Source organism: Callithrix jacchus, chromosome 2, assembly GCF_049354715.1.
Source record: "Callithrix jacchus isolate 240 chromosome 2, calJac240_pri, whole genome shotgun sequence".
NCBI classification, from domain to species: domain Eukaryota; kingdom Metazoa; phylum Chordata; class Mammalia; order Primates; family Cebidae; genus Callithrix; species Callithrix jacchus.
This window is the reverse complement of record NC_133503.1, coordinates 3,108,845-3,127,001: the sequence shown is the minus strand read 5'-3', so window position 1 is coordinate 3,127,001 and position 18,157 is coordinate 3,108,845. Positions and strand designations below refer to the sequence as shown.

The window sequence follows — 18,157 nt, the reverse complement described above, 5'->3', positions numbered from 1 at the left end:
CACCCTGCTAATTTTGTATTTTTAGTAGAGATGGGGTTTCTCCATGTTGGTCAGACTGGTCTCAATACCGACCTCATGTGATCTGCCCATCTTGGCTTCCCAAAGTGCTGGGATTATAGGTGTGAGCCACCGTGCCCGGCCTGTCACACACTTCTGTATGTTACCTTTTCTTCCAAAATGCCCATCTCCCCTTACCTTTCCTTGTCTAGATTCAGCTCTTCTGAAAACTTAGTTTACTGAGTACTATGTGCCTGGCAATTTGTAAGAAACTAGAGATACAATGAGATATGATGCAACCCTTTTCCTTAAAGAGTTCACTCTCAAGTCAGGGAGAAAAATGAGAAAAGAGAACCTTATAAATAGTAAAAATGGGCTGGGCACAGTAGCTCTTGCCTAGAATCCCAGCACTCTGGGAAACTGAGGCGGGTGGATCACTTGAGGTTAGGAGTTCAAGACCAACCTGGTCAACATGGTAAAATCCTGTCTCTACTAAAAATACAAATATTAGCAGGGCATGGTAGTGGGCACCTGTAATCGCAGCTACTTGGCAAGCTGAGGCAGGAGAGTTGCTTGAACCCGGAAGGCAGAGGTTGCAGTGAGCTGAGATCATGTCATTGCACTCCCGCCTGGGTAACAGAGTGAGACTCCATCTCAATTTAAAAAAAAAAAAAAGAAAAGAAAACTGTGATAACCTGGTCCTTTTGGTAAAGAACTGGTGATTGGAAAGGCTGGGGAAGGGGCGTTGCTGAGCGATGAAGCTGGAAAGGTATATAGGAGTAGCTCAGGAATGAGCTTGTGTGTCCTGTTACATTGCTTTATCCTGATGGTAGTGAGGAACCTTCGAAGGATTTCGTCCTGGCAGGTCTTACAAAGTCTGGCTGTTCCCATCTCAGGCTTGGTGTCTTGCTGCATGTCTTGCCTTTGCCTCAGCCATATAAAATCACCTCCATTACCTGAACATGCCTAAATGGCTTTATGCTTCTTTTTCTCTGTGGAATGCCTTTTTCCACTGTAGCCACCTGTGGATTATACAGGCTTTGGTTATCTCTGCAGTAAAGTCTTCCCACGTCTGCCTGCCATCCAACTCTCTTCCTCGCTGTTGTCATTTACTTGTTTACATGTCTTTTTCTGCTCTAAGGGTAGGGCTTTGAAATCAGAATGGGTTTTGATTCATGGCATCCCCTACTCTGGCAGGTAACATGAATGAGTATAGTGATCAGGTGTGTTTTGATTATATTTACTTATTTTTCTAGCGATGGGGTCTTGCTGTATTGCCCAGGCTGCTGCTAATCTCCTGGGTAGAGGTAATCCTCCTGCTTTGACTTCCCAGAGTGTTGGGATTATGGGTGTGAGCCACTGCGCCCTGCCCAGGTATATTTAAAGAAAAATCACTCTGATCTCTGGCAAGATTGTAGAGAACAGGTTAGAGAGAGGGAAGACTAGATGCACAAAGACCAGTTAAGGTGGTCATTGTAGGAATCTCCGTGAAAGATGATGAGGCCAGTGAGGCCGAGGGGATAGATATGAGAGTGAATCTGTGGAATAAGGAGAACTGGTTAGGTGTATGGGTGAGCGAGAGGGAGAAGGAAGGGTCAAGGATGACTTACTGATTTCTGGCTTGGGTGACTGGCCAATGGTGGTTCTAGGTGCTGTTCATTTAGGTAGGAAATACAGGAAAAGAAACAAATTTTGAGGGAAAAGGAGAAAGCCAATGACAACATCTTGATACCTATTTCCTAAAATAGCCTGAGAGAGCCCTTGGGCCTGAAGATGGAGCTATATGTGGAGGGTCTGTGCTAGAATTGAAACTGAAGTCATCAGAGGCAGGTGAGATTGCCTGGTTCAGTGATTTTCAACATGGCACTACTTAAAAACTACCTGGGGAGCTTGTAAAGAGTGAGGATGGGGGATCGAGGCATCCACAGGGATTCTGTAACATTTGGTCGGGTGCAGAGCCAGACTTTGTTACTTTAAAGATGCTTCCCATGAGATGGTGATAGGTATCTTGGGCTGAGAGCCCAAAGAGGGAGTGATAGAACCCTGAAGAACAATAGTAGTAACTCTTTCTTTAAGTATCAGGATAGCTGGGTGTGGTGACTCTCACCTGTAATCTCAGAGTTTGGGGAGATTGAGGTGGGAGGATTGCTTGAGGCCAGGAGATTGAGGTGGTGTGCACCTGGGCAACATAGCAAGAACCCTGTCTCTACAAAATATAAAAAAGTTAGCCAGGCGTGATGGCACATGCCTGTAGTCCCAGGCACGTAGAAGGCTGAGGCAGGAGGATTGCTTGAGCCCAGGAGTTTGGGGCTGCAGTGAGCTATGATCATGCCACTGCTTTCCAGCCTGAGTGACAGAGTGAGTGCCTCTCTCTCTTACCTAGTAAAGGACTTACCACATTTTATTTAAATTATATCTGCTGTGTCCATTTTTATAAGTAAGGAGTTCCTTGAAGTCCGAAACCATGCCTTATTTATCTTTTCCTCACTGCCTGGGATAGTACTTGATGTATTTTAGAAACATTATAAAAGTTGGTTGAATACATCAGTTGATAAGTGATGTGAAGCAGTTTGAACTCCTGATTTTGCAAACTGACCAACTGTTACTTTCTTTGCTGCTTAATAGTCACTAGTCAAGTTTGTGTAGTCATTCTTGGTTTAAAAACAGCCTTGCCGGGCACAGTGGCTCATGCCTGTAATCCCAGCACTTTGGGAGGCCGAGGTGGGTGGATCATGAGTTCAAGAGATTGAGACCATCCTGGCCAACATGGTGAAACCCCGTCTCTACTAAAAATACAAAAATTAGCTGGATGTGGTGGTGTGCGCCCATAATCCCAGCTACTTGGGAGGCCGAGGCAGGAGAATTGCTTGAACCCAGGTTTCAGGGAGCTGAGAGTGTGCCACTGCACTCCAGCCTGGTGACAGAGTGAGACTTTGTCTCAAAAAAAACCCGAAAAACAAACCACATACACAACCTTTATAAACTAAAATGGGTTAAGATAAATATTATTTGCTCTGTAATGTCTTGGCTTTTAAGGTGGTTAAACTGTGACAGTTACTACAGAGATTCATTCAGGCTTTGTCTTTAGAAGATACCATTTAAAATAGACTTTATTTCATATGATTAAGGTATATTGATCTTGCATGTTTTTTTTTTTTGAGACGGAGTTTCGCTTTTGTTACCCAGGCTGGAGTGCAATGGTGCGATCTCAGCTCACCGCAACCTCTGCCTCGTGGGTTCAAGCAATTCTCCTGCCTCAGCCTCCCAAGTAGCTGGGATTATAGGCATGCACCCCCACCCCCAGCTAATTTTTGTATTTTTGGTAGAAATACAAGGTGACGGGGTTTCACCTTGTTGACCAGGCTGGTATTGAAAGCCTGACCTCAAGTGATCCATCCACCCTGGCCTCCTAAATTGCTGGGGTTATAGGCATGAGCCACCGTCCCCAACCTCAGCCTATTTTCTATTTTCTGATTTCTCAGGGCTTAAATGTAAACCATAGAATCTTTTGTCTTCTTTTGTTCTTTGTTTTTTTCTGAAGATTTTGTCAGCTGTTTCTTTTTATAGGATTTGTGGTTGACTGTTCTTTGCTTTTAACATTTTAGAATTGTTGAGAAACTTTTTTCAGATGGGAAATCTTGTCATTTGCATTTGTTTTCTTATAGGTAACATCCTCTCTCCCCAGCTGCTTTAGAGGTTTTTTCTGTGTCTTTAGTTTTCACACGTTAAATTACGATGTGTCTGATGGCACGAATTTCTTTGGGTTTTCCTCTTTGGAGCTCTCTTACTTTCTTGAAGTGCAGATTTGTCTTTTACCACATTTGAGAAGTTTTCAGTCACTTCTTAGAATGATTTTTTAGTACCACTGTCTGTCTCCTCTCATTCTGTGACTGAATGTTAGATCTTTTCTTTCTATCTCACAGGACATGAGGCACTATTTTTCTTTTTCTCTTTTTTTTGAGACAGAGTCTTGCTCTGTTGCTCAGGCTGGAATGCAATGGTACGATCTCAGCTCACTGCAACCTCTGCCTCCGGGTTCAAGTGATTCTTTTGCCTCAGCCTCATGAGTAGCTGGGAATACAGGTGCCCACCACCATGCCTGGCTAGTTTTTGTATTTTTTTTTTTTTTTTTTTTTAGTAGAGATGGGGTTTCGCCATATTGGCCAGGCTGGTTTCGAACTCCTGAGCTCAGGTGATCCATTTGCCTCAGCCTCCCAAAGTGCTGGGATTACAGGGTTGAGCCACCACAGCGGGCAAGGCACTATTTTTTCATTTTTTTCCAGTCTTATTTTTCTGTCTGTCGTTGCGATTTTGCAGTTCTTACTGTTTCAGGTTTACTGGTTATTACCCGTGTTATATTCATTCTGCTGTTCAGCTAACCCAGTGAGTTATTATTTTGGTTGTTTTTCAGTTCTACAATTTTTATTGGGTTCTTTTTTGTGTATTCTACTTCTCTTTTTTCTTTTTTGTGAGACAGAGTCTCACTCTATCCCCCAGGCTGGAGTGCAGTGGCGCAATCTTGGCTCACTGCAACCTCTGCCACCCGGGTTCAAGTGATTTTCCTGCCTCAGCCTCCTGAGTAGCTGGGATTATAGGCGCCTGCCACCATGTCCAGCTAATTTTTATATTTTTAGTAGAGACGGGGTTTTGCCATCTTGGTCAGGCTGGTCTTGAACACCTGACCACCCACCTCAGCCTCCCAAAGTACTGGTATTACAGGCGTGAGCCACCTTGCCCGGTCATGTTGGATATTTGGAGTAATGGATCATATTTAAACTTTACGTTTTAGTAGACAGTCACTTTAGAAGGAGCTTGTAGCTCCCAGCCTACCTTTTGATTGGGATATTATTGAGATATAATTCACATGCCACACATTCAACCATTTAAGGTGTAAAATTCATTTACCTTTAGTATATTCATACAGTTGTACATCCATTACCACATTTTCATACCACACACTTCTTAGCCATTATCCTCAACTCTCCTGCTCTTCATTCTCTCCATCCCAGGGAACCACTAATCTGTTTTCTGTCTTTATAGATTTATATTATAAAATAAAAATAATAAAAATATTTATTTTGAACACATCATAAAAATGGAATCATATATAATATTGTTCTGCTTTATTATTTCATTTTTAGAGTAATATTTACTATTGCTCTATATTAACTATTAATATTTACCAGTTTATTTTTTATAATTATAAATATAAATTATATTTATTTGTAAATAGTGAGCAGTAATTTATTTTTGTAGTGTTTTTGGTTTCAAAATCTGACTAAAATTGGCCTTATATAATGAGTTGGGAAGTGTCAAGAATTAGTGTTGCTGGCGCATTGGCTCTTGCCTGTAATTCCAGCACTGAGGGAGGGCAAGGCAGGCAGATTGCTTGAGCCCAGGAGCTTGAGACCAGCCTGAGCAACATGGTGAAACCCCGTCTCTACAAAAAATATGAAAATAGCTGGGTGTGGTGGCACACACCTGTAGTTTCAGCTACTTGGGAGGCTGAGGTGGGAGTATCTCTCGAACTGGGAGGGGAGGTGAGATGGCACCACTGCGCTCCATGCTGGGCAACAGTGTGAGACCCTGCCTCATAGAAAATGACAACAACAAAATATATGTAAATATATAAAATACATTTAATACATATGTTTAAAAATATATATTTATATATTCTTAATATATATTTTAATACATAAATGTATATTATATATGTACATATACATATATATGTATATATAATATATGCAATAAGTATACATTTAATACATATTAAATACATAGTAATATATAGTGTATGTTTTAAATATATATATTTAATATATTAATCTATATTATATTAAATATATTGAAAAAATATATTTTTGGAGATGGAGTCTCGCTGTGTTACCAGGCTGGAGTGCAGTGGTGTGGTGTCAGCTCACCACTTCTGCCTCCTGGGTTCAAATGATTCTCCTGCCTCAGCCTCCCCAGTACCTGAGAATACAGGCTCGTGCCACCACGCCTAGCTAATTTTTGTATTTTAATAGAGACAGGATTTCACTGTGTTGGCCAGGATGGTCTTGATATCTTGACTTTGTGATCTGCCTGCCTCAGCCTCCCAAAGTGCTGGGATTACAAGCATGAGCCACCATGCCCAGCCCTAATATATACTTCCTAATATATACTTTTAAAAGGAATTATTGTCAATTTATTTTTAACTTTTGATGCAATTTACCAGTGAAGCCATCTTGTCCTGGTTTTTCTTTGTGGAAAATTTAAAATTACTCATTCAGTTGCTTTAGTTATTATAGATTGATTCAGATTTTTAATATTTTCTTGAGTCAGTATTAGTTGTTTGCATCTTTTAGGAATTTGTCCATTTCCTCTAGGTTAATTTGTTGGATTACAATTGTTTATGATCATTTTCATTTTTGTAGGGTTGGTAGTAAAGTTCCCTTTTCATTACTGATTTTCATACTTTGAGTCTTCTCTCTTTTTTTCTTGGTCAGTCTAGCTAAAAGATAGTTAATTTTGCTGATCTTTTCTTTCTTTTTTTTTTTTTTAGACTAGTCAAGTGCAGTAGTGAGAAGAGGGGAAAGAGTAGAACGAGGAGTTCGATCTGTAACTGACTGTGAACAATCAATTGAGATAACTCACTACCTTCGGACCAGCCATTTTTTTTTTTTTTTTTGGCTGATCTTTTCAAAGAACCTGTTTTTGGTTTTATTTTCTCTATTCCATTTTCTGTTTTATTTATTTCACTGTAGTCTTTATTATTTTCTTCCTTTGGATGGTTTTGGTCTTGTTTGCTCTTTTTCTAGTTTTTTATTTTATTTTTTGAGATGGAGTTTTGCTCTTGTTACCCAGGCTGGAGTGCAATGGCACGATCTTGGCTCACCGCAACCTCCGCCTCCTGGGTTCAGGCAATTCTCCTGCCTCAGCCTCCTGAATAGTTGGGATTACAGGCACGTGCCACCACGCCCAGCTAATTTTTTGTATTTTTAGTAGAGTCCGGGTTTCACCATGTTGACCTGGATGGTCTTGATCTCTTGACCTCGTGATCCACCCGCCTCAGCCTCCCAAAGTGCTGGGATTACAGGCGTGAGCCACCGAGCCTGGCCTTCTAGTTTCTTAAGGGAGAAAGTTAGGTTGTTGATTTGCAATCTTTCTTTTCCTTTTTTTTTTTGTATGTGAATTTTGTATGTGACGAGTTGTTTTTCTATTGCTGCCTTCAAGATCCCTCTGTCTCTGCTTTTGATTGTTTGACTATGATGTGTCTATGTGCAGATCTCTTTGAGTTTTTCCTTTTTCGTCTTTATTGAGTTTCTTGGAAGTATCGATTTGTGTTTTTCGTGAAGTTTGGAAAGTTTTCAGCCATTATTTCTATAACTTTTTTTTCCCTTTTTCTCTTCTCTCTTGGGACTTCTATTATGCATATGTTGGTATGCTTGGTGATTTCTCACAAATCTGAGGATGTGTTTTTCTTCTTTAGTTTTCTTTCTGTTCTTGAGACTGGGTAATTGGAGTCTTTCTTCTGCCAGCTTAAGTCAGCCATTGACCCTCTCTAGTAAATTTTTCATTGTAGTTACTATACTTTTCAACTCCACAATTTTTAATTTGGTTCTTTTCTAAAAAATATTTTCTATCTCTTTATTGATATTTAGTCCCTGTTTGGTGAGAAATCCTCATAATTAACTTTCTTTAGGTGTGGCCTCTTTTAGTTCTCTGAACTTATTTATAGTAGCTTGTTCAAAGCCCTTGTCTAGTAATCCAACATCTGGGCTTCCTCAGGGATAGTTTCTATTGATTGCCTTTTTCCTCCTGTACTTGGGCCATAATTTCTTGTCCCTTTGTGTGTTTCATAATTTTTTTTTTTTTTTGGAGACAGTCTTGCTCTGTTGCCCAGGCTGGAGTGCAGTGGTGCCATCTTGGCTCACTGCAACCTCTGCCTCCTGGGTTCAAGCAATTCTTCTACCTCAGCCTCCTCAGTAGCTGGGATTATAGGCACCTGCCACCATGCCTGGCTATTTTTTTTTTTTTTGCATTTTTAGTAGATACAGGGTTTCACCACGTTGGCCAGGCTGATCTTGAACTCCTGACCTTGTGATCCACCTGCTTTGGCCTCCCAATATGCTGGGATTACAGGCGTGAGCCACTGCGTCCAGCTGATAATTTTTTAAAGATAAGTAGTTATTTAAAATAACATAATCTGGCTACTCTGGAAATCTGAGCACTTCTCTCCTGAAGTTTGTTGTTGCTGTTTGTTTTGTGACTTTGGGGAACTAAGTCTGTAAAGTGTGTATACTTTTTCCTGTCTAGCCAGTGATGTGTCTGCTTGGTAGCTTGGTGGCCTGCTAGTAAGTGGACAGATTTCCTTAAATGTCTTGAACCAATAAATCTCGTGGCCTTTCCCAAGGAGCATATTGTATGCTCATTTATACGCTCATTGACGAGCTGTCTGTGTGTGTGGCACCCTTCGACCCAGCAGTAGTTTACAAATGTGCTTTAGTGTTCATTTTTAGTGCATATGGAACATCAAGGTCAGCCAGCAGTGAGAGATGAGAGCCTTCCCAAGTGTTTCTTGGTCATGTACGTGCCTTCCAGATTTTCAGGAATGTGTTGGAACTTTTCTAAGCCCTACATCTCATTCTCCAGTTTTTCCTTTGAAATTTTTTTTTTTTCTTTTTTGAGACAGAGTCTTGCTCTTTCTCTCTGGCTGGAGTGCGGTGGCCCAATCTTGGCTCACTGCAACCTCTGCCTCCTGGGTTCAAGCGATTCTCCTGCCTCAGCCTCCCGAGTAGCTAGGATTACAGGCATGTGCCATCATGTCCAGCTAATTTTTATATTTTTAGTAGAGACAGGGTTTCACTATGTTGACCAGGCTGGTCTTGAACTCCTGGTTTCAGGTGATCTTCCCACCTCGGTCTCCCAAAGTGCTGGGGTTATAGGCACGAGCTACTGTACCCAGCTAGTTTTCTGTTTTTTTCTTTTCTTTTTTTTTTTTTTAAAAGAGATGGGGTTTTTCCATGTTGGCCAGGATGGTCTCTATCTCTTGACCTCGTGATTCGCCCACCTTGGCCTCCCAAAGGGCTGGGATTACAGGCGTGAGCCACCGTGCCTGGTCGAGGGTGTTGATTTTTAAGGTCTTCCTCAGAGCCGGGGAGAGAAGAATGGGGCAAATTAAAATGCCACAAAGCTCATTCTTTCTACTGAGAGTTAGCCATTTTTCTTGTATAAACGTGTCTTGTAAGCCTTTGGTTAACTTTCAGAGTTCTGAAAAAGTGGATTTTGACCATTTTTTCCAGTGTTCTCATGGCTTTTATGGAGGAGTAAATCTTTGGAGGTCCTCACTCTGCTATCCTGGTAGTGCTTCCTCCTGCCTTTGCTCACATTTATGTGGTGGAAGAGGTTGATGTGTTAAATTTTAGCAAGTTTGTTTAGGTCACTGACAACTGAGAAATTCTCTACTTAACGTTTATTCTGTTTTGCTATTATTTGCCTATACTCTGGCTAAGTCGATTACATAATATTTCCTTAATATGTGTTATCCTCTTCCACTTTGGGACTTTTTGTTATGTGTTTTCTTTGCTTAAAACATTCTTTTTTTCCCCCTTGTCCTTACAATGGGACTACGGCTTAACCTCTTAAGATTCTTACTTTTGTCATTTTTTTGAGATGGAGTCTGGTTCTGTCTCCTAGGCTGGAGTGCAGTGGTGCAATCTCAGCTTGCTGCACCCTTTGCCTTCCAGGTTCAAGTGATTCTCCTGCCTCAGCCTCCTGAGTAGCTGGGATTACAGGCGCCCACCACCATGCCTGGCTCATTTTCATATTTTTAGTAGAGCCAAGGTTTCACCATGTTGACCAGGCTGGTCTCTAACTTCTATCCTCAGGTGATCCGCCCACCTTGGCCTCCCAAAGTGTTGGGATTATAGGCGTGAGCCACCGCGCCTGCCCCTCTTAAGATTAATTCTGATGTCATTTTCTTCATGTAGCCTTTTCTGAGCCCATGGATGTGAGCCTTCTTTGAAATGCCTGTATGTCTTTGCTCATGCCTTTTGTATGGTCTTTTTATTATTTTATCATAGCATATATGGTTAGTTTCTTGTCTTTTCTCCCTGCTAAATTTACATGCTCATTTAGTATGTGCAGCATCTAATTGAAGTATATGAGTAAGATTTTCTACCCTGTAAAAATTAAATAACAGTCCATGGGGCAGGGTTGGTGGCTCATGCCTATAATCCCAGCACTTTGGGAGGCAGAGGCAGGTGGATCACAAGGTCAGGAGTTTGAGACCAGCCTGGCCAATATGGTGAAACCCCATCTCTACTAAAAATACAAAAATTAGCTGGGCTTGGTGGTGCATGTCTGTAGTCCCAACAACTTGGGAGATGAGGCAGGGGAATTGCTTGAACCCAGGAATCAGAGGTTATGGTGAGCCTAAATCACACCACTGTACTTCCGCCTAGGCAAGAGTGAGACTCTGTCTCAGAAAACAAAAACAAACAACAACAATAACAAAACAGTACATGGTTGTACATATGGTGTGTGTATATATATATATATATATATATATTTTTTTTTTTTTTTTTTCTTTTTTTTTGAGATGGAGTCTCACTCTTGTTGCCCAGGCTGGAGTGCAGTGGCATGATCTCAGCTCACCACAACCTCTGCCTCCCAGGTTCAAGTGATTTTCCTGCTTCAGCCTCCCAAGTAGCTGGGATTACAGGCATGTGCCACCACGCCCAGCTAATTTTGTATTTCTAGTAGAGACGGGGTTTCTTCGTGTTGATCAGGCTGGTCTTGAACTCCTGACCTCAGGTGATCTACCCACCTGGGCCTCCCAAAGTGCTGGGATTACAGGCATGAGCCGCTATGCCTGGCCAGTGTATTTTTATAATTAGTGGAAAGGTGTAAGAAGAAAATGAAAATTCAATTCAATTTTGCCCATATAAATTGTTATTATAGTGGTGGGTTTTGTTTTTTTTTGAGACAGTGTCTTTCTCTGTCACCTAGGCTGGAGTGCAGTGGTGCGATCTCAGCTGACTGCAACCTCTGCCTACCTGGTTCAAGCAATTCTCCTGCCTCAGCCTCCTGAGTAGCTTGGACTGCAGGTGTGTGCCACCACATCTCGCTAATTTTTTCCTTTTGTATTTTTAGTTGAGACAGGGTTTCATCATGTTGGCCAGGCTGGTCTTGAACTCCTTACCTCAATGATCCGCCTGACCTCAATGATCCACCTGCCTCAGCCTCCCAAAGTGCTGGTAATAGAGGCATGAGCAACTGCGCCTGGTCATAATAGTGATTTCTGATCAAAGATTTGAGGCCCAGCTTTTCATAGAGAACATCACAGAATTCCAGCTCCAAGTAACTTTGGGTTAGAGGTGTAATTTCGTACAATAAACATGGGGAACCTACTTTCATGTGAGAGTGACTAGGCTAAAGCAAAACTAACCTGGTAAACTGTACAGAAAGGTAGAGCCGTTTGCCAGGCTAGTTTCTAGCCTCTGTATGTATCTGTTATTTCTTGAGACCAAAGCTAGCTCTTCATTCTCAATCTCTCCCGGATGAAATCTTCAGGGACTTGCAGAAAGTGTGCAAACATGCATCATGCTCATTTATGTAAGTAAAGCATAATGGCTACATGGACTTAGAGTTTTCTTCTGTCGTTCTAACTGGATCTGAGATGGTCATGACAGGATAATTCTGGAGAAAATACAGTTCAGAAGCCAGGTGTGTTCTTAAAAACTATATACTGATGGAAGCCTTATAAATAACAGCCGATGGTCCCAAATTCACTTCACTGGCCCCATGATGGTTGCATACCTGACGTTTTGTTCATGCCAAGCCTAATAATGACTGGGAAGTACCGTGGTATACTCAGACCTGGGTTCCAGCTTGGTGAATAATTTGTAGCAATATATTAAGAATATATTGCTACCTTCTGATCCTCGGTTTCCTTATATGTAAAATTCTAGAACAGACATGTTCCTTTACTTTACAATTTGCTGCAGGAAGTGTGAGGGGTTGCAGAAAAGTCAGATTTTGATTCATTCATCAGTGAGAGTGTGAAGTGATGATAGAGGCAGATGAAATAGATTGATCAATAAAGGGAGTGGAGTAGAAGAGCAAGGGCCAAAGGGAAAAAACAGGAGGTGAAGTTTGTGTTTTTAGTGTTTCTAAATGTAGTCAAACCATGTTATGACACTGGAACCAGAAGAAAAGCCTGATGTTCTAATCCTAGGAAAGCGTTAGCTGTCTGCAGTTCTGTTGAAAGCGTTTTAGCAGGGTCAGTCAATTCGTATTTATTGAGTGTTTAATACGCTTGTAGTATTTGTTACATACTATGGGGAAACTGAAGAAGATAAGATATAGTCAATACGTCCCAAGAACCCACAACTAATTACACTTACCGAATTTAATTACAGCCATAATTACCTTACTGGCAATCTAAAATTCATTAATTCATTCAAAAGTCTCTAGTTTCAAGGAGCTCACAGGCTACTGGAAAAACAAATGGCCATGTAATGTGAGACGTGATATGACAGGGTAAGTACAAGGGCACTAGGAAGGACACCGGTGTCATCTGTGCAGAGAGCTGCACAGGAGAGATGGCTCTGAAGTGGAGGCTGAAGGATGAGTGAGAGTTACCAGGCAGAGACATGCAAAGCTGCAGTGAGTGCAGCCTCAGACAAGGAAGGGATGCTTCAGGTGGGTGATGGTGGCACTGGGTGAGTGGGGGTGGATGGTGGCAAAACAGGCTGGGGTGGTAGATAAAAGCTGGGCCAGGAAGGGCCTTGTATTCATGTTACGGTGAGGATTTTTTATTTTTTTGAAAAAAGTAGAAAGCCGTGGAAGAGTTTTAAGCGGGAGAACACTGTAAGTGTATTTGCATTTTAGAAAGATCATTCCTGGCTGGGTGCGGTGGCTCACACCTGTAATCCTGATGCTTTGGGAGGCCAATGCGGGCGGGTGGGTCACCTGAGATCGGGAGCTTGAGACCAGCCTGGCCAACACGTTGAAACCCCATCTCTACTAAAAATACAGAAGTTAGCTGGGCATGGTGGCGCATGCCTGTAATCCCAGCTACTTGGAATGCTGAGGCAGGAGAATTGCTTGAACCTGGGAGGTGGAGGTTGCAGTGAGCCAAGTCATGCCATTGCACTCCAGCCTGGGCAACAGTGACACTCCATCGAAAGGAAGGAAGGAGAGAGAGAGGAAAGAAAGGAAAGAAAAGAAGAACGATCATTCCTGAGACAAGTTAGTGAAAGAAAAGAAGAAACATGATTCCTGAGACAAGTTAGTGATTGAACTGATGGAAGGAAGTCAGAACTCAGACCATTTAGGAGGCTGTGGAGTTCTTGTGAGAAAGGCAGAGGATAAGGATTAAAATGATATTTTTTTCTAATTGTCAGAAGGGAAAAAGCAGAGGGAAGTCAAGTAAAGAGGGATGAAGGAGGGAGAATCGACAGGACTTTACCAGTTACTCGTGGAGAGGTTAAGGGAGAAACTACGTAAAGATTCCCCAGTTTTGAGCTTGAGAATCAGAGAAAGTGGTTAAGTGACCAATGGAGGAAAGGGAAGAGTTGAAGAGATTTACCAGGGAAGGTAGGTTCCATTTGGTGTTTGTGGAATGAAGAGATCTAGGGAAGGTGGATTCTAGTCAGTGTTCATGGAGTGGAGAGATCTACTAGGGAAGGCAGGTTCCATTTGGTGTTTGTGGAATGGAGAGCTTTACTAGGGAAGGCAGGTTCCATTCGGTGTTTGTGGAATGAAGAGATCTACTGGGGAAGGTAGGTTCCATTTGCTGTGAAGGTACATGCCGGTGAACATCCAGCAGAGTTGTCCCTTGGCCTTTAGATGATCAGGTCTGAGACTGGGATAGAAGTCGTGGTTGCACATCACTTTGAGTCATTAGAGCGTAAGTGGGAGCTGTAGATGAAGCAGGGTGGGTGTGAGTGTGCGTGAGCGGGGGCAACGCTGTACATTAATCTTTGCTCACTGCTGTGCCATGTTTGCTTTTGAAACATAAGTTTGAATACACAGTTTTCTTTTTTTAACCTGGCTTTTCTCTTTTGTGTCATTGATTACTATAGTATTGTAACAGTTAATATCTGTGGGACTGCTCCTTTCCAAAGACTTGGAGGAACTGTTTTTCCTCTCTGCTGTGGATTTTGTAATCATTTTATTGATTGCAAAATACCTTGTTGAGGCAGTGATGGAAATTGCAAAGTTGTTTTCATCATTTCCAGATTACTTTCTGTTTATTCGTAGTCCCTTGTTTCATTTTCGATGTTTGTTTGTTGACCGTTTGCTTTGTTTCGGGTGACTTTATAGGTATTTTAAGGAGATTTAAGAAAGGTTTCACTAGTTGCTTATTCATCTATGAATCGCTGCTTTATGTTTTACATGGTATTCTTGTACCTGCTGCATATTAAATGATGAATGGGTTTTAATCGTGATTTAAAGGAACTTAAGCAATCTAGTGAGGTAAACTACCCACAGTACAGTGGTATGTGTGCAGACCAATGTGTTTTTAACCATGTGCTTTGAGGTGACGGAAGAGGGAACAATTGAGTTTTTGCGGGGGAAGAAGAAAAAAGAGCAGTCAGGGACAGGTTGACTGAGGAGATATGTGTAACGGAGAGAAAGTGGCATGGTGCTGGAGGCAGCACTGTGAGCAGAGGCTGGGCGTGGAGGGGCCTGGTGTGAATGGGGAATGGTTCTCAGGGGATCAGGCTGCAGGGGAGGAGTGGTGGGAGGTGAAGGTGGAGGTGGAGGATGAGAGGGAGAAAGTGTAGGAAGGGTGCCCCGGGCCCCTGTTCTTTAAAAGCCCCTTCACATGTTTTCCACGTGATTGCCCTGCAGCGCTGTGAGAGAGAACTTGCAGGTGTCCCTTTTTCTTTTGCATTTTCTCCCCGCTCTGTCTTCTTCCTTTCATAATTTCTACTCTAATTACTTGTGAAGAAGGGTTTGATTGTCATTATCTCTGTTTTGTGGATGAGAGAACTGCTGCTCAGTGATTTATCTACTGCCATGTGACTAAGAAAAACCTGATTCCTGACTAGAGCCCAGGTCTTCTGACTCTAACACACCAGGCTTCTTTTACGTTCATTCAGTGCCATCTTCTCTTCTACTTTTTCTGTTCAGTTACTTTTCATTCTAAAGGTTATGAGGGGCTGGGTGTCGTGGTTCATGTTTGTAATTCTAGCACTTTGGGAGGCTGAGATGGGACGATCACTTGAGGCCAGGGATTTGAGACCAGCCTGGGCAACGTAAAGAGGCCCTGTCTCTACAAAATGAAAGAAAGAAACAAACGAAAAATTATCCAGGCATGGTTGCATGCTCCTGTAGTCCCAGCTACTTAGGAGGCTGAGATGGGAGGATCACTTGAGCCTCGGAGTTGGAGGCTGCAGTGAGCCCCATGCCATTGAACTCCAGTCTAGGTGACAAAGCAAGACCCTGTCTCAAAAAAAAAAAGTTACAAGGTTGGTAGAAAAATGGCGTAAACTTGAGTTACGGATGAGAGTATATTACTTGAACAAATTGCTTTCTTTGTTCCTTGTTATGGGTGGTCTGAACAGATTAGTAAACATGAGGTTGATGAACCTAGAAGAGAAATAGTTTAGCCAACAATGACTTCCTGATTCATAGGTCTGAGACGTTTGGAACTTGGTAGCTTAAATTTTTTATTTAGTTTTATTTCATTTTAGCTCTTTGTTATGAAAAATTTCAAACATATCCAAAATAGAGACAGCTATATTGAGCCCTCAAGTACCCATCACCCAGCTTCAACAGTGAACTCCTAGCAGTCTAATTTCATACACGCCTCCACACATGCCTGCTCTCAGATATTCCTAAGCAACACAGGGACATCATCTCATTTAACTCGAACCTTTACGAAGGTTATGCTTGAATTTGTGCTCCTGTCTCCATTCGTCATCTAGGCATTAGGTCCAGTTCTTGGTATGGGGTTTTTGAAGTTTACTGCTCCTTTAAGAAGTGAGTCCCAGCTGACTTTCAAAGATCGTCAGCTGTGTGTACCATATTCTTGCTATTTGCTACTCGTCAGTGGGGCTAGTGCCAGCCCCTAACGTGCAGCTAGGAAGAGGCGTTCCTGTGTTGGTGCTCTGACCATGAGCTGACATAAGAATGGATCTTCCAACAATGGTTTCATTTGGGTCAGATTCGAAGTTTCTACTGCATGGCAAAGCTGTCATTCAGAATCAGTCTCTGTGCCCTTATTCATTGGCAAGTTCAAGCATGTGATATAATCATTTTTCCTTTTGCTAACAGGCTAGAAGTAAACAGAGAAACCAGATACAGACTGGACTTTAGCCAGCAGGCACAGTGGTGTTGGCTGTTGCTGTTTGCCATGTTGGTTGGCATCATGAGTGGGCATGGAAGGCAAGGAACTAGTGATTAACAAAGGAAAGAAAGTTTTCATGGGGGTTGTTCCATTCCTAGAATCGATCTTTTGCTAGGACACTTCCCAGCATCTCTTTGGACCTAGACCAAAGTCTGTGGGCTGATTATTAACAAAATAAATAAAAGTAACTGATAGAGGCCTGTGTCTGTGTGTGTATGCACGTGCACCCATGCATGTAGACCACATATGCACACAGTGTTTCCGTGTAAAAGGCTAGTGGTCAGACCGGCTTTTACTGTACTTCAGTCAAAGGACTACCTCTTTTAGAATTTGAGAAGAAGTAGTATAACTGTGAGTAGAGCCTCAGAGTCTATGGTGTCTCTCATCTAGAAAAAAGGTACTTCCCAGTTTGGTTAGGTGCCATGTGTTTTATAGGCTCAGTATACACTGCCAGCTGGTGCTCTGCTAAGCATGCTCTGGTAGAGGACGGGACATAGACACAGTCTGTGGGCTTCAGGCATCAACATCTTTTAGAGCAAGTGGGATACATACGATACAGTGAAAAGTGACTCTGAAGAATGGGTAAGATTTAGAGAAGTGAGGAGTAGAGTGTGCTGCGTGCACCTCAGTTTGTACAGGTATAAAATGAGAGCGTTATATGTAGATGATCTAAAGATCCCTCTTAGGACTGATTCTGCAAGTTAAGAAACCTCCAAAGAGAGAAATTAGGCTTCACAAGCCTAGTGAAAATAGAATGTTTTTGGAGAAGCCCAAATCCTTTTCTTTTCCCTTCTTGGTATCCTTTACGAGGCCTTTGATTATTTACTTGTGTTCAGGTATCTTGAAGGGGCTGTGGAACATACTCTCCCCCATTAATTAACATGCGTTTAGCTAATGTCTTTCAATGTTTCATTTAAAATACAGCAGAAATTAACACTTGAAGAAAATCACCCAAAATTGTGTCATTTGACAACTATCAAGTATGCTTGAATATATGGCAAGGTTTCCCTTTGCCCTAAATGATCCCTTAGTAAAGAGGGAGTTGCTGTCATTTGAGTCCTTATGAAACCTCTAAAGGTTGGGGGTGACTTCTCAATTACTTTACTTCGAACAGCAGACTCCTAAGCTATTATCATCAATTAGTACTACTTTTTGGATGCCTATAGGGATTTCCTGACAGAAACGGTAGGAAAAGAGGCAGAGAAATTTAACAGTTTGGTGTTGGATGCCTTAAAAAAAGTCTTTAGATGACCATTTGGTAAACAAATACCAAGCTTTGAGCAGAGGAATGGCACAATCTTTTTGTTGTATTTTATTTTAATTAATTAACTAACTAATTAATTAATTTTTTAGAGCTGAGGTTTGGCTCTGTTGCCCAGACTAAACGGCAGTGGTGTGATCATGGCTCACTGCGGTCTTAACTTTCTGGACATGAGCAATCCTCCCACCTCAGGTTCTTTTGTTAATAAGAGAATAATAATATTCTCAGCTGCTGAGTTGAGAATAGACTCTAGAGGGCAGAAGTGGAAGTGAGGATACCTGTCAGTAATCCTGGTGCAGGATGCTGGCAGTGGTAGTGGATGTGTTGAGAAGTAGTCTGATTCTGACTTTATTTTGAAAGTAGAGCCAACAGAATTTTTTCGTCCTCCTTTACCTAACAATTTCTCTTCTAAAATTTAGTTTAATCAAACAATTATGTGTGCAAAGATGTTTGTAAATGTAAGAACAGTTATCATAGTAATATATCAGTAATGAAGATTTAAAAACAAGTGAATAATAATAGAGAATTGGCCAGATAAATGGTGTTAAGTC

At 41.8% G+C, this 18,157-nt stretch overlaps 1 protein-coding gene across 50 annotated transcripts in view; it reads left to right on the top strand.

Annotated features, from left to right (window-relative positions):
* Window positions 1–18,157, top strand: part of TPST1 (tyrosylprotein sulfotransferase 1) — a 281,231-nt gene that overhangs the window by 73,269 nt on the left and 189,805 nt on the right. The window lies entirely within an intron of this gene.